Source organism: Chionomys nivalis, chromosome 1 (assembly GCF_950005125.1).
Source record: "Chionomys nivalis chromosome 1, mChiNiv1.1, whole genome shotgun sequence".
NCBI classification, from domain to species: Eukaryota; Metazoa; Chordata; class Mammalia; order Rodentia; family Cricetidae; genus Chionomys; species Chionomys nivalis.
This window is the reverse complement of record NC_080086.1, coordinates 57149646-57163231: the sequence shown is the minus strand read 5'-3', so window position 1 is coordinate 57163231 and position 13586 is coordinate 57149646. Positions and strand designations below refer to the sequence as shown.

Genomic DNA, 13586 nt, shown 5'->3' with positions numbered 1-13586 from the left:
AACATAAGTAAAATCACAAACTACAAAATTTATAGATAGAGATGGAAAAAAATTCTTCTGGCCCTCCATTGCATGAAATGTGATAGCAAAGCATGATCCCTGCGTGTAGATACAAGGACTAATTTGGACAGCAAAAAAAAAAAAAAAAAAAAAAAAAAAATATCCAAACTTCTCTTCTCTAAAGACACATAAAAGCATGAAAACATAAGGCATGGCCTGAGAAATAATACTTACAAACCAAATATTTGATAAAGGACTTTTATTGAGAATATATAAAAAATTTTAGAAATGCACTAAGAATAAATAGCCAGCATAGAGGAGCAAAACATTTCAATATACACTTCAAAAAAGAAGACATATGAAAAGGCTCAACATCATCTGTCATCCATAATGAAACACCACTATTCACTATTAAAGATTACAGTTAAAAAGAGTAGCCAAGGGGCTAAAGAGAGTTCAGTGGTTAAAAGCACACACTGCTGTCAAGGTGGACCTGAGTTCCCAACGACCACATTAGCTAGCTCACAACTGCCTGAAACTCTTACTAACAAAGATCTGACACTTCCAGCCTTTGCTGGCACCAGGACTTACTAATGTGTGGGTCTATACCCTCCCACAGGCATACATAATCTTAAAAATAATAAAGTAAAAGACTGGCCGAGTCCACACTTGTTGAGGTCTCATACACCACCAGCTGGGGATGCGAAATGCAACAGGCGCTCTGGAAATGCTGGTGTATTGCTTAAAATTTTCAGATGGAGTAACAGCTAGCCATTCCGCCCCTCAATACTCACGGAAGAGAAACCAAAGCCCAAATTCATATAAAGATTTACTTGTAGATGTTCATAGCACGCCCCAAATAGAAATAACAAAAATGTCCATCTGCAGAGAAGTAGGTATCTCCATATAAGGAACACGATTCTACTCGGTAATTACAGAGGGAGCTACAGCTACATGCTACAACATGAACGAATCTCCAACAATTACACCAGTGAATAAAGAAAGCATAATTCACTGTTATGCTTTAAGCCAGACAGGTTTCTTCACAAAAAGAATACATATCACATGACTTCGTTTGTGTAAAATAGCCACGAAAAGCAACTTAATGCATAGCAATAAAAAATATATTGGTGCTGGAAAGATGGCTCGGCAGTTAAGAGCTATGATTGATCTTCCAGAGGACCAGAGTTCATTTCCCAGCACTCACATGATGGCTAACAACCACCTGTAGCTACAGCTTCAAGTAACACCCTCCTCTACCCTCTGAGGGCACTGCACATACGTGATGCGCAGACATACATGCAGTCAAAACACACTAAGGAAAAATAAATCTAAAGAAAATTTTAAAAAAGAAAACATGTATCATTGTGTGGGAATGTAAAAGTACAGGTGCAAGAGTGAGCATAAACAGGTACAAGGAAGCTTACAGAAACAAAACCTGTGGTTTAGTCTCCTCCCCGTCTCCCTGTCTTGTTACATTGAGTGGTTTAACTCCTGACTCCCAGTTATTCTTTTGTTTCAGCTTTTCAAGCAGACAGGAACAGAAACATATACAACTGGGCCTAGGCTTTGATCACTCTTAATCATGGTGATGGCTTCACAGTTTTTCACACACTAAATACACGCAAGACATTGTTTATCAAATCTATCTCAATAAAGAAGTCTTCTAAAGACCTTTAATGTATATGAAAATTTAAATGTTCTTAAATAATCTGGCACATTAATAAACACAAGTTTTATACAATTGAATCCGCAGAATACATGATCAACATTTTAACCTAAAATTTTCTACTTTGGGTTTCTTTTTCCTATCTCAGTCTCCACACAATCAAGCCAACATGTATTAGTAATCTCTTCAACAATCCTAATAGAGATTTTCTAAAGATTGGTTACAGGGCATTAAGGTAATCAACATAACCACATCAGTATTATACTGTATCTGGCATTCTAGCATGAAAATTAGTGGCGATCCTATCGATCCTATGCAGCTACTAGTAATAAACCACTGTGCTCTCTTTCTGGATTCCCATTCTAACAGACTCGAGCTAGGCCCTCTGGTGCCATTCCAGGAGTTTAGTGGAGGCTGCTGACTAGAGTAAGCAAACACTTGATTCTCACCATAACCTGGCTTTCTCTGCCTCATCCTGTTGCCTTGCTCCAGTGAAAGAAAATGAGCGCTACATTTCTGCCCTTGAATTTAAATAATGGTTTCCTCTAAGAGCCAATTTAGGACTCATACATTGCAGGAATTCTCCTATTGACTAACTCAGGTTGTAATAAGCTGACTTTTTCTGAATCCGGTCAACATTCTTCTATGCGAGACATGACCACACTCATTATCTGCTGCCAGGATTATCCCTGGAGCACCCCTCTGCTCACCTGAAGAATGGCTGAGCCAATATCTATATTGAAGAATTGTCACAGGGGCTAGAAATGATGCACGGTTATCACTGAGATGTATGTTCCAAGAACAAAGACTTGTTTAATTTATATAACTCAGGCATTCAGAATAGTGTCAGCATGCAGTATATGTTCAGTAAATATCTATAAATAAAGGAATATGTAAAAGGTCTTTCACATACTACAACACACACAAAAAGGGAGTTTAATCCATACATACAGTCAGTGCTATTTATGTAAGAACTGAATTCATAGATTCACCTTAGATGTTTTTTATGTCAGGTACAATCATAATTTCTATGTCAGAAGTCAAGGATGGAATCAAACCACAGGGAAGCAAACGATGCATAATCATAGCACTCCAAAGAAGAAAAAAAAACTTTAGTAATTTCAAGTAAAAGTGGTTAACACTATATAGATATAGATATATCAACCACAATCAATGCAAGGAGTCTTTGACGAACTTATGTCTTAGTTACTTTTCAATTGTTCTGAAGAGACTCTATGACTGAGAGAATTTCTAGGGGAAAGTGTTACTGGAGCTTACAAGTTCAGGGGATGAATTTATGACCACCAAGGCAGGAACATGGCAGAAACAGGCATGGCCTTAGAGCAGTATCTGAGAGATCACATCTCGATCCACACAAGCACACTGAGAATGGTGTGGGCTTTTGGGCTTTTGAAACCTCAAAGTCCACTCCCAATGATACACCTCTTCCAACAAGTCCACATCTCCTAATCCTTCCCAAACAGTTCCAACAACTGGAGACCAAGTGTTTGAACACACGAGCTTATGAGGACCATTCTTATTCAAACCATGAGTGAGTTTTATATGAAGGCAAGATCAGTACCAGAGCCACGCTGAAACTCAAAGACATCCTAGGAAAAAAAGACAAGACATAATTACTATCTATCTTTACTTAAAATATTATATTTTAGTTTTGAAATTTCATGTATGTTTTGTTTGTTGTTTGCCTGCATGTGTATCTATGCACATGTGAGTGCTTGTGCTCACAAAAGCCAGAGGAGGGCAGTAAATCTCTGGAATTGGAGTTACAGACTGTTGTGAAGAGCCAGACAAGGGCTGGAAATTAAACCAGGGTCCTCTGGTAGAGCAGTCAGTACTCTATACTGTTAAGGCATCTCTCCAGTTTCTTAAAATGATGTTAAAGCATTACCCTAAAGCACAAGATGATTAATAACAGTGCATGCCTCTCCTTCCTAACCCCAACCTGCCATTCACAAGAAACCTAAACCTGCCTTAGAATGTCCTATTTAAACTCTCCAATGCGTATAACAGTCTGCTCTGCTTAAGTTCAACGCTGCCAGTCTGTTTCCAGTGTGAGAAAAGCTCACCGCTTCTGCAGGTGAGCCCCAGAATGAAGCTGGCTTATGTTAAAGGAAGGCCCCTCAGCTCAGTGAGGTAGCGATATGAGGTTTATGTCTCCCTGCTCAGCCGCCCTCCTGGTATAGCCTTTAGGCATTTGGGCCCAGGCACACAGCTTCCCCCACCAGTGCATTCCTTCCTGTGAGTGATGCATCACACCTGTCTCAGTGTGTCTATCTCAATCTCACACATGCACACACTTGGCCTGTGCCACGTGAATGAATAAATGTCGGGATAATGTGGCTCTCCTGTGAATGCAACACTGCGCACCCGACCTTGGCTCTCTCCAAGACCCTGCAAGCTGAGGGAGGGTTCTACCCATAGTCAGGAACCCCACCCCGCATAAATCACTAGCAATGTCCTCAGACCGCCAGGAACAAAGAGGCTCTGGCACCCAGGCTGTGCATGGCAGTTGCTTTCCTTAAGTAATCACATCGTGTTGCTTCTTAAAAGTTCACAGTTTTATCCCGAGACGAAGGAGCACCATTTCTGCCAGGAATCACATGCAGAAACATGGTTCTGTTTTGTTTCTGGACATACTGTATTTGATAAAATTAGAAGGAAGTTGTCATACCAGCACTCTCACAGGAGGAGGAGGGGTTTTCAGCCAGCTAGAAGATGCCCAGTAAAGAAGACATAAGGAAACAGTTTTTGCAGGTTCCAAATCCCACTTGCGGCACCAGAAATGGAGGAGCTGGGTGTGCCAAGTGCTACCTAGCACAATTAATACTGTATTAAAACCTGGTCACAAGGGACAATGAAGTCTCCCTGGTCCAAGAGTGTCTCAATAAAAACAGATGCCTCTGCAAGTTCTCTTAAATCTGCTGCATTCTGGAAGTTCACAAAACACAAGACAAACTGGTCACTGGACCACAGTATTGGACAACTGGTCAATGTGAATGGCCATAAGGCAAACAGTCTTGAAGTACTGTCCAGCCTCACTGCTGTGTGAGTCCTGAACTCAAGAGTATCCGATTCTGTGACGTCAATGGAGGTATTTTTGAGACAAGGTTAACAGAAACTTAACAAAACCTAGTGCCACAATGGTACTGAGATCAGGAAGACATTGGACGGGACCCTCCAGCAAAGTTTCTGCCACGGTTCCACACAGCACCTTCTGCTGCCCATTGAGTTCAATCACTGAGTTCAAGACAAAGACATATGTGGACTTTGGGCAGCTCCTGTCTGTGGTGAGTGGGGCAGACCTCTCCACCTGCTACCAGATGCCATCTCATCAAACTTGCTGCTGAAATGTAGAGGATCTGAAAGTCAAAACATTCAGTTCTAGAGCCAGTGAAGAAGGTAAATGAAGCAGGACTCATAAAGACCTCACTAAAAAAGAAACAATACCATGTTTCCCAGGACTTTGGCTGAGTTATGATCATGGGATCTCCAACTACATCACACAGTAACATGGAGACACTCCGAGAGCTCAGGTCAGCATAGTGCCTGCTACTCATCTTAGAAAAAGGAGAGGAGAGGAGAGATGAATGGAAACATATAGTCCATCAACCGATAAACAGGTAACGAATGTGTGGTACATTAACACAATGGAATAATATTCAACTGGGGGAAAATGAAATTTGCAGGTTAATGGACTGAACTGGAAACCATCATCTTGAGTGAGAAGTCAGATGCAGAAAGACAAACTACATGTTTTCTCTGAAATAGAGATGCTAACTTTTAAGCTTCAGTTACGTGTGTTTCATTTGGAATGCCCATAGAGGTTAGGACACTTGTAAAAGGCCATGTGGGAGCAGGTACTCTTTCAAGCAAGGGAAGACAGACTATAATGGTCAAAAGAAGAGAAAAATGGAACAGGAGAGATTAAGGGGGTGGGGTAGAAAGAAAGGGCAGATGAGGGAATGCCAAGAGCAATAACTAACAAAATTTTTTGTTAGAAAAACCACACACACACACACACAAACACACACACACACACACACACACACACCTATAACCACATGCTACCAAATAAAAACCCCAGCGCAGGAATGAGTCACTTCTTTGTGAGCTGTAGGTCAATGGGGTTCCATAGGTCTACAAACATTCCAGATTATTATCATTGATTTTGGTCACCTCTTTCCAGAATTTGATGGTAAGATCCTATTGATGAGGGCACCATAACCTTGTTTCATAAAACATAGAGGTTAACAACATGGCTGCCTAAACAAAACCTGAACAACTCCAACTCCAGTTGACAATCCAACATAGATAGGAAAAACCTTCCTCAGGGATGAGGCCCTTAACTGGTTATCTAATACCAAGTGGTCAGCCCTAGAAACAAATGCATATACAAGTAAAATTAAACAGATTCAGCAGGTTGCATTTATGCCTATATTTGCATATATATCTGTGCTGGATAGTTTTATGTCAAGTTAACAAAAGCTACTCATTTGAGAGGAGGGAACTCAATAAAGATAATGCCTCAGTAATATAGGGCTGTAGGCAAGCCTGTAGGGCACTTTCTTAATTAGTGATTTATGGGGAAAGGCCTAGCCCATTGTGGGGGATGCCACCCCTGGGTTCTATAAGAAAGCAGGCTGAGTAGTTCAAAATGAGCAAGTCAGTAAGCAGCATCCCTCCATGACCTCTGCATCAGCTCCTGCCTCCAGGTTCTGGCCCTGTTTGAGTTCCTTTCCTGACTTCCTTCAGTGATGACTATGATGTGAAGTGTAAGTCAAACCATTTCTTTCCTGTTACTGTAGTCATGATATTTCATCACAGCAATAGTAGTAACCCTAACTAAGAAAATATCAATAATAACTCAAGAAAAAGAGGACATGAATGAGAGAAAGTGAGAATGGGGCACATGAAAGTCATGAGGAAGGGGAAATGTTGCAATATTTTCATTAAAAATTTAACAAAAGAACAATGGAAATCTATATTGGAAAGCGCTTGCTGGCTTTTGCAGTCCTGGAAGGTGCTAGGCATGCCACTTTCCTGTAATGACCCACCACTTCTAGAGAAGTAATCATTGATCTCACCCAGCTGTGAACCCTGTGAGCCACAATAACAACCTGTTTGGCAAGAGGAACCCAATGGTGCAATAGTGGCACTCATAGTACAAACATAACCAACCCCTTTCTCATTGGATTTAACTTCATATGCCTGGCACTGTTAATGAGATCAACAACCTGTGGCAAGAGAAGTCACAGGTCCTAGAGGAAACCCACTAGCTCTAAAACAACTAATGACATTGCTATACCCAAAGATCAGTGAATCTCTCAACCCTCACCAGAGATTCTTCCTACATTAGAAAGCAATTAGTAGAGACTACAACTAGTCAGTGTGTGGAGAATAAGAAACTTCAGGATGCTGAGCCCTCAATGGGACATCTATATCACACCGCTCCCTTCAAGGGTCAAAAATCTTAGTGGAAGGGGGAAAGAAAGACTTTAAGAGCCAGAGATGACGGTGTATTACAAGGATGACTTATTATTACAGGGTTTGTTAGTTTTGTTCTTGTTTTTTACATACAACAAGGCAGATGTACATAAGAACTCATAGCAATTGTGACAGCATGCACAAAACCTGGGCAAGTTCAGGCTAGACAAAACTCCAACGTGTGGGGCAGGTGGCACATTCCTCTTCTACTGAGGAGCTGTGTGATAGCTTCGGGGAAAGACAGAGTCAACTCAATGTGTGACCTCTGATGCATTCTATCTGGAAGGCAGGATAGGAACCACACACACAGGTAGTTGGCTACCACAGAACTGACTTAACTTACATAAAACAGACACAGAGACAGAGAACAATCACAAAGCTGGGTAGGCAGTGAGTTGAGGGTAGATCTCTGAGGGGTTAGGAGAGGAGGTGACTATAAAAATACACTGTCTTAAATTCTCAAGGAATAAAATATTAGATTTCAATTTTTCTTAGTTAATAAAAAATAAGAAAGATGGGGTGTAGTTTAGGAACAGAGTGTTTGAAAGGCCCTGAATATCATTCCCAGCCACGGAAAATGAAAAAATAATGGTTATTCAAACTTGACAAAGTCACTTACAGTCTTTATTAATGTATTTTTTATTATGATAAAACTATAATGGTCACAAATGTTCTTATGACTATCAACCAGAAGTGATGGCACAAACCTGCAATCCCTGTAATCCCTGCACTCCAGAGGCAGAGACAGGAAATCTCTGATCTTCATAGAGAGTTCCAAGGCAGCCAAGGTTATGCAGTGAAATCCTGTCTCAAAAAGACTATCAGTTCTTCAAAACAAAACCTTTTGTTTCTGTCCTATTTACTGATCCATCCCAAGACTGAGTCTGAATCTATTGCTGGGTAAATGCTCCCAAATAAATACATAAATAAAGAGATAGACAGGCAGACGGATGGACAGACTGACGGATGGACAGACAGGCAGGCAGGCAGATAAAATGTTTGGCAAAGAACCCCCCCCCCCACACACACACACACAAGGCGAAAATACCTATAACCAAGCAAAACTCTATCACTGAACAACAGAGAAAGTGACTGATAGCTCCTCTCAGACATTCCGGAATGTATTCTAGACTTAATTTGGGACTTGACTATACAAAGTATTTATATCCCTTTCCACTGCAACTAGCATTTTATTCCCGTTTGATGTCAGCATCCTCTCAGGTTCTCTTTTGCCTCAAAAGCATTGTCAGCTAACAGTGCCAAAAGTGAGGAAGAGAGGAAGAGATTCAAAGTTAAACACCAGAGCTGCCTCCTCAAGTTCAACTTTGGTGGAATAAAAAAGACCCCTAATGAGATAGCTCTCCCTACCACAAGTCACGTTTCTTAAGCAAGTCAAGCAGTGAAAGCTGATCACAGCTGTGCCCACCTAGAAAGATTTTCTACCAGAAAACAAATAGCAAAGCGAACTAAGACAACACCACACAAAAGGTATAATCAAGCACCCTGGAATCCTACAGGACAAGAAGCCCCATAATACCACTCATTTCCTTTCTACATTTTTTTCTTACAAAGCATACAGAAATTTTTAAATATGAATACATACATCTCAATGCAATCTGCCCCAGCTCAGTAAGTGAGAACTGTTCCACCTTTCTTTAGTGTAGAGGACAAAGCCATGCCATCCTTCCTTTCTTCTATACAGTCCATCAAACTTTACTTTAAGATCACATTCAGATCTGCTGGCTTCCTCCACATCTGACAGCCGTATGGACCTGCACACTGGCCTTCATCACCTAAGCTTGCCTTCCTACAGTCTGCCAGTCACAGTCTCCTGAGTTATCTTCTGAAGTGCTAAGTCACATGGGAGTCTCTCAACACAAGGACTCAGCATCTTGCCAGGGATGATGGCTACAGGGTTGTGTGTGTTCATTAAAACTTACAGCAAGCACTGCACGCCAGCACGCTAGAATTCTACTGCATAGTATCACTTCTTTTCAGAAAAGGAAGCTGGACTACAGAAGATCTGTAGTCAAATCCTGTGTTTAAAAGCCGACGTTCCCTTCTGATTACATTCCCCACTCAACTTCACCTTCTAACCCTTCTTTTCCCCAGCCCCACTGCCTTCCCTTATTAACAAAGTCAGCCATATGTCTGTCTCTTTGACTTCGCACTGATTACTCACTAAACTGGGAGTAACTCACCGACACCCTCATTTCCAGAAGGAAAACAAACTTGCTCCAACTCATCCAATCACCTTCCTGGTTGAGAACTGCCACTCATCTCCCACCTACATCCTCAATGCCCTTATCTTGCTGCACTCTGCCTTTTCCTCCCACTTTTTTTTTTAATAAACTTCAAACTCAAGAGAACAATTGTCTTTCATTCTATTTGTTGAGAACATAAGAAAGTAGTCAGAGATGCGGTTGTTTAGGAAATATTTACTGAATTCATGAAGGTGCAGTGAGTACCTGGGCACACAAACACAGTCTTCACCCCCATGGATTCGAGATTACAGTGATGATTGCTAAATAAGTGGTTTGGCTTCTATAGCTTCCAAATTCTCTGTAGGTTGGCCATTCATTGCAATTGAGTGTCTTAAACCATACAAGAGTATACTATTTGCTCTTCAAATCAAGCTTAGGAGGAGTTAGTTGGGGTTTTCTACTGCTCTACTGCTAACCTAGAAGGCGCACCCCACACAGCTACACACTCAATGATAGAATATTCGGTAACAGAGCACGCTCTGTGGACAAGGAATAAAGGTCTTGTCTGGGTCCTTTATGAACCTACATGACAGATTTGGGGATGGGAGCAGGGGAAAAGCAGACACAGGGAAGAGACTCAGGCCTGGGTTGGTTCTTCTCCTAATGGCTAGGTCCACGCATCACAGTGGGCAACAATACACAGAAAGCTCCCTCAGTGCTCTTGGGAAGCGAGTGGAGTGGGTGTCTGTAAGCACAGCACAACAGCACTCACTGCAGGTGAGAGCCCTTGGAACTGCTATTAGACAACGTTACATCAAAGACAGGCTCTGGGGGTGGATAGAAGGGAATGCCAGAGCATTCCGATCATGATGAGATCCAGGTCAAACACAACTTCTGCAAGGAGCAAGCTTTTCCAAGGAAACTGCTGGGGTTTCCCTTTGCATTCTGACCTTGTTACCTCATTTCTCCCACCTGTACCTCACACCAAGGCCATCGTCACGAGCAGGTATCTATGGCAAGCACACGGTTGACTGGTCCCAAGCCCCTCTTATGTTTGCTTTAAGGGATGCAAGTTTTTCCAAAGAAGGACACACTTCTATCAGAAAGTGAACATTGGCATAGGCTTTGACTCTGACTTCTTGAATTTTTAAAATTGTGAGTGCAAATATCACACAAGCAATATATAATCTCTCTCTCTTAGAGAGATAATATGGACCCAGGTATAATTTTAAAACATAGATAACATTAAAAAAATAATTCAAGAGGGTGGGGAGATGGCTCCAGGGTTAACTCTTGCAGAGGACTTGGGCTGGGCTTCCAGCAACTATATTCACAAGTGACTGTAATTCCAGTTCTGAACTCACGGGCACATGCCTACATACCTACATAATTTTAAAAAATCTAAGAAAAAATGGATCTCTCTGAATTTGAGGTCAGCCTGGTCTACAAAGCAAGTTCCAGGACAGCCATGGCTATTATACAGAGAAACCCAGTCTTGAAAAACAAAAAGCAAACAGCAAAAAAAAAAGAAAACCAAAACAAGCAAACAAACAAAAAGAAAAAATCCAAGCTAAACAAATAAATTAACTGAACAATTAGTTTATTCCAACTCAACATTGTGTCTTATCCTGTCACCAGACCTCAATTCAGACATTTCATATCTGAAATGCCAGCAGTTACCTGTGGCTTAGGACTTAGAGACCCTGGTCAATGTGAGCACATGTGTTAACTGGTACATGTGAGAACATGAGGACTTGTTTTCCCAACTCTACTGCTCTTCTCTGAGTCACGCTTTTTAGCTATCTTAGAAGTGTTTGAAATTCCTCCTGATTTAGGGCAGCCTTCGTCTCAGCTCCTAGCTATTTCTTGGAACACAGTTATGACATGAAGTGACAGTGGGAATGGGCTGCTCTGTGGACGGGAGCTGTACTGCAAACAGTATTTGTGCTCTTCTGATCTCTAAGAGCAACTGTTTCCTTAAGCCTCCTTTTACCGGTGGCATTTCTTGCAATGACACACTAATGTATGTTGACTTTAAAGTATTCAAACAGTTACACCAATAACAAACCTAACAAAAAATTAACTAGCAACACAGGCGACAGGAGGCAGTAGAATTCAAGAACCGTCTTGCATGCCTAGGGCTACTCTCAATGTTCTAGCAAGATGAGGCTTCTGCAGAACTGAGTTCCTGAAGGATGCTCTCAGCAAGGTTTTAAGGAAAGGACGTGAAGATGCATGCAGGACAGACTAAATCCACCACCTGAGAGTCTAAAGAGACTCTCAAAGGACCACGAAAAGACCTCTCTCTGAAGGCGAGATTCCAGCTTCTCCTGGCTTCTGGAAGGTGAAGTGGATCACCAGAGCATGAAAGGCAGGTCAATGTGGAGAGCTTTTCACAGCAACAGTGGTGTAAAGCTCAAAGCTAGACGGAACAAAACATAATAATTAACACATCCCAGGAACTCCTTGAGAGTCCCTATTCCTCCCTCCCTTACCTATGGGCCTCAAAAGACACTTTGAGAAAGAAAGAAAGAAAGAAAGAAAGAAAGAAAGAAAGAAAGAAAGAAAGAAAGAAAGAAAGAAAGAAAGAAAGAGCTGGTTTAAAGTTAACTTTCTCCCTTCCAGTGGTAAAAAGGAAGGTTGGTTGGAAGTATTGTTCAGTCTACAGAATGAGCTATTATGACCTAGTTCTGCCTTACCGCTGACTCAGCTGAGACCATCTGAAACAATGCTTTTCAGGAGGACAACGCTGTAGTTGGTGATGCTCTGACAGGACCCTGCCAAAGTCAGCGATTTCTTAAAAATGAGGTCAGGTTATAAGGAACCCTAATGGCCTTGCTGTTGCTGCAAGGAAGCTAAACCAGCCGCTGCATACCTACCCTCTCTAAAAACAGCAAGAAACAATTGGTCACACCCTGGGAGAGCTGGTCAAGAAGCCCATTCAGCACAGCTAGGAAGTCATAAATTCATGCCCAACTACATTATTGGCAGATACTGTATCCCAGCAAAGAGAAACCCACAGGTGGTTTGCAGGCTATGGCTTTGTGCTTTAGAAAAGCATTAAGCAGAGAGAAGGCATATGCAAACACATCACATCCCCAAATCTTGCCATCAGACTCCCTAAAATTAAATCTGAATTTGTTAGCTAAAAGCCATCAATGACTTCAGCACTAAAATAAATGGAAATTTAAAAAAAAAAAAAAAAAAAACACAACTTAGTTCAGTGCCTAAAATCCACACTTGCGATGGACCTACTGAGTAAATATTAGCGGTACTATTCTATGGTCTTCATTCACTCAACAAATCATTCACGCCTTCCACGTACCAGCTATGAGCCAGACCCTGGAGCTGCAGTGGTAAGCAAAAGTCACAAGACACTTCCCTTTAGGTAGCTCACAGATCTGTTATAAGGAAGGCAGACAAGCTCACAAGAAGTTCACAGAAATCAGTAATACTCTCTCATTTGCTCAGTAAGTGTTCACTTTGTGTGAGGGTCTATGCATGATATGCAATTAGCCACTAAGACTACTGTACAAATGAAGGGACAGACTCTTAGAGGTGAAATGGTTGGCTAAGGGTCATCTTTATGGTGAAAGACAGAGTAAGCCCAGGTAGGTCCAACTCCTAGCAAAACTTAAACAAAAAAACATCAAGAATGAAGGAAGGAAATGGAGGAAGACATGGAGAACCATCTTGATATTTTATTTATTTGTGAGTATAGATGTCTATGTGAATGTCTGCACATACAAACGGGTGTTTATGGAGGCCAGAAGAAAGCATCACACTCTGAAGCTAGAGTTACAGGCTGTTGTGAACTGCCTGACATGGGTGCTGAGAACTGAACTCAGGTCTTCTGGAAGAGAAGTATACACTAAGCCATCTTTCTAGGCTCTATCTCAATATTTTAAAAAAAAAAATCAGAAAAACTAATGAATGAATAGGATTGACGGATAGTTTGTGTATTCCCTTAAAATTTTTGATTATAAACAATGCAGTTTTCTAAGTGAATAAAGAATTCATACAAACAGCTCACCAAACAAGATATATAAGTGACAAATAAGTACATGCGGGCATGTTTACATGTATAACGATCTGGAATTAGGACAAATTACTACCACGGTGTTAGAAAATCTAAAAGGTATGGCAGGATGGTTCAAAATGTAAAGACACCCGCTGCCAAGCATAACCACCTGAGTTTAATCCCAGCA

General features: G+C 41.3%; 1 protein-coding gene and 1 non-coding gene across 20 annotated transcripts in view; one reads left to right on the top strand and one right to left on the bottom strand.

Moving 5' to 3' along the window:
* Magi1 (membrane associated guanylate kinase, WW and PDZ domain containing 1) overlaps positions 1–13586 on the bottom strand; it is a 618948-nt gene that overhangs the window by 198798 nt on the left and 406564 nt on the right. The window lies entirely within an intron of this gene.
* LOC130889760 (small nucleolar RNA SNORA44) lies at positions 5135–5256 on the top strand. The gene has a single exon (XR_009058636.1). It is a non-coding gene; the product is annotated as a small nucleolar RNA SNORA44 (small nucleolar RNA).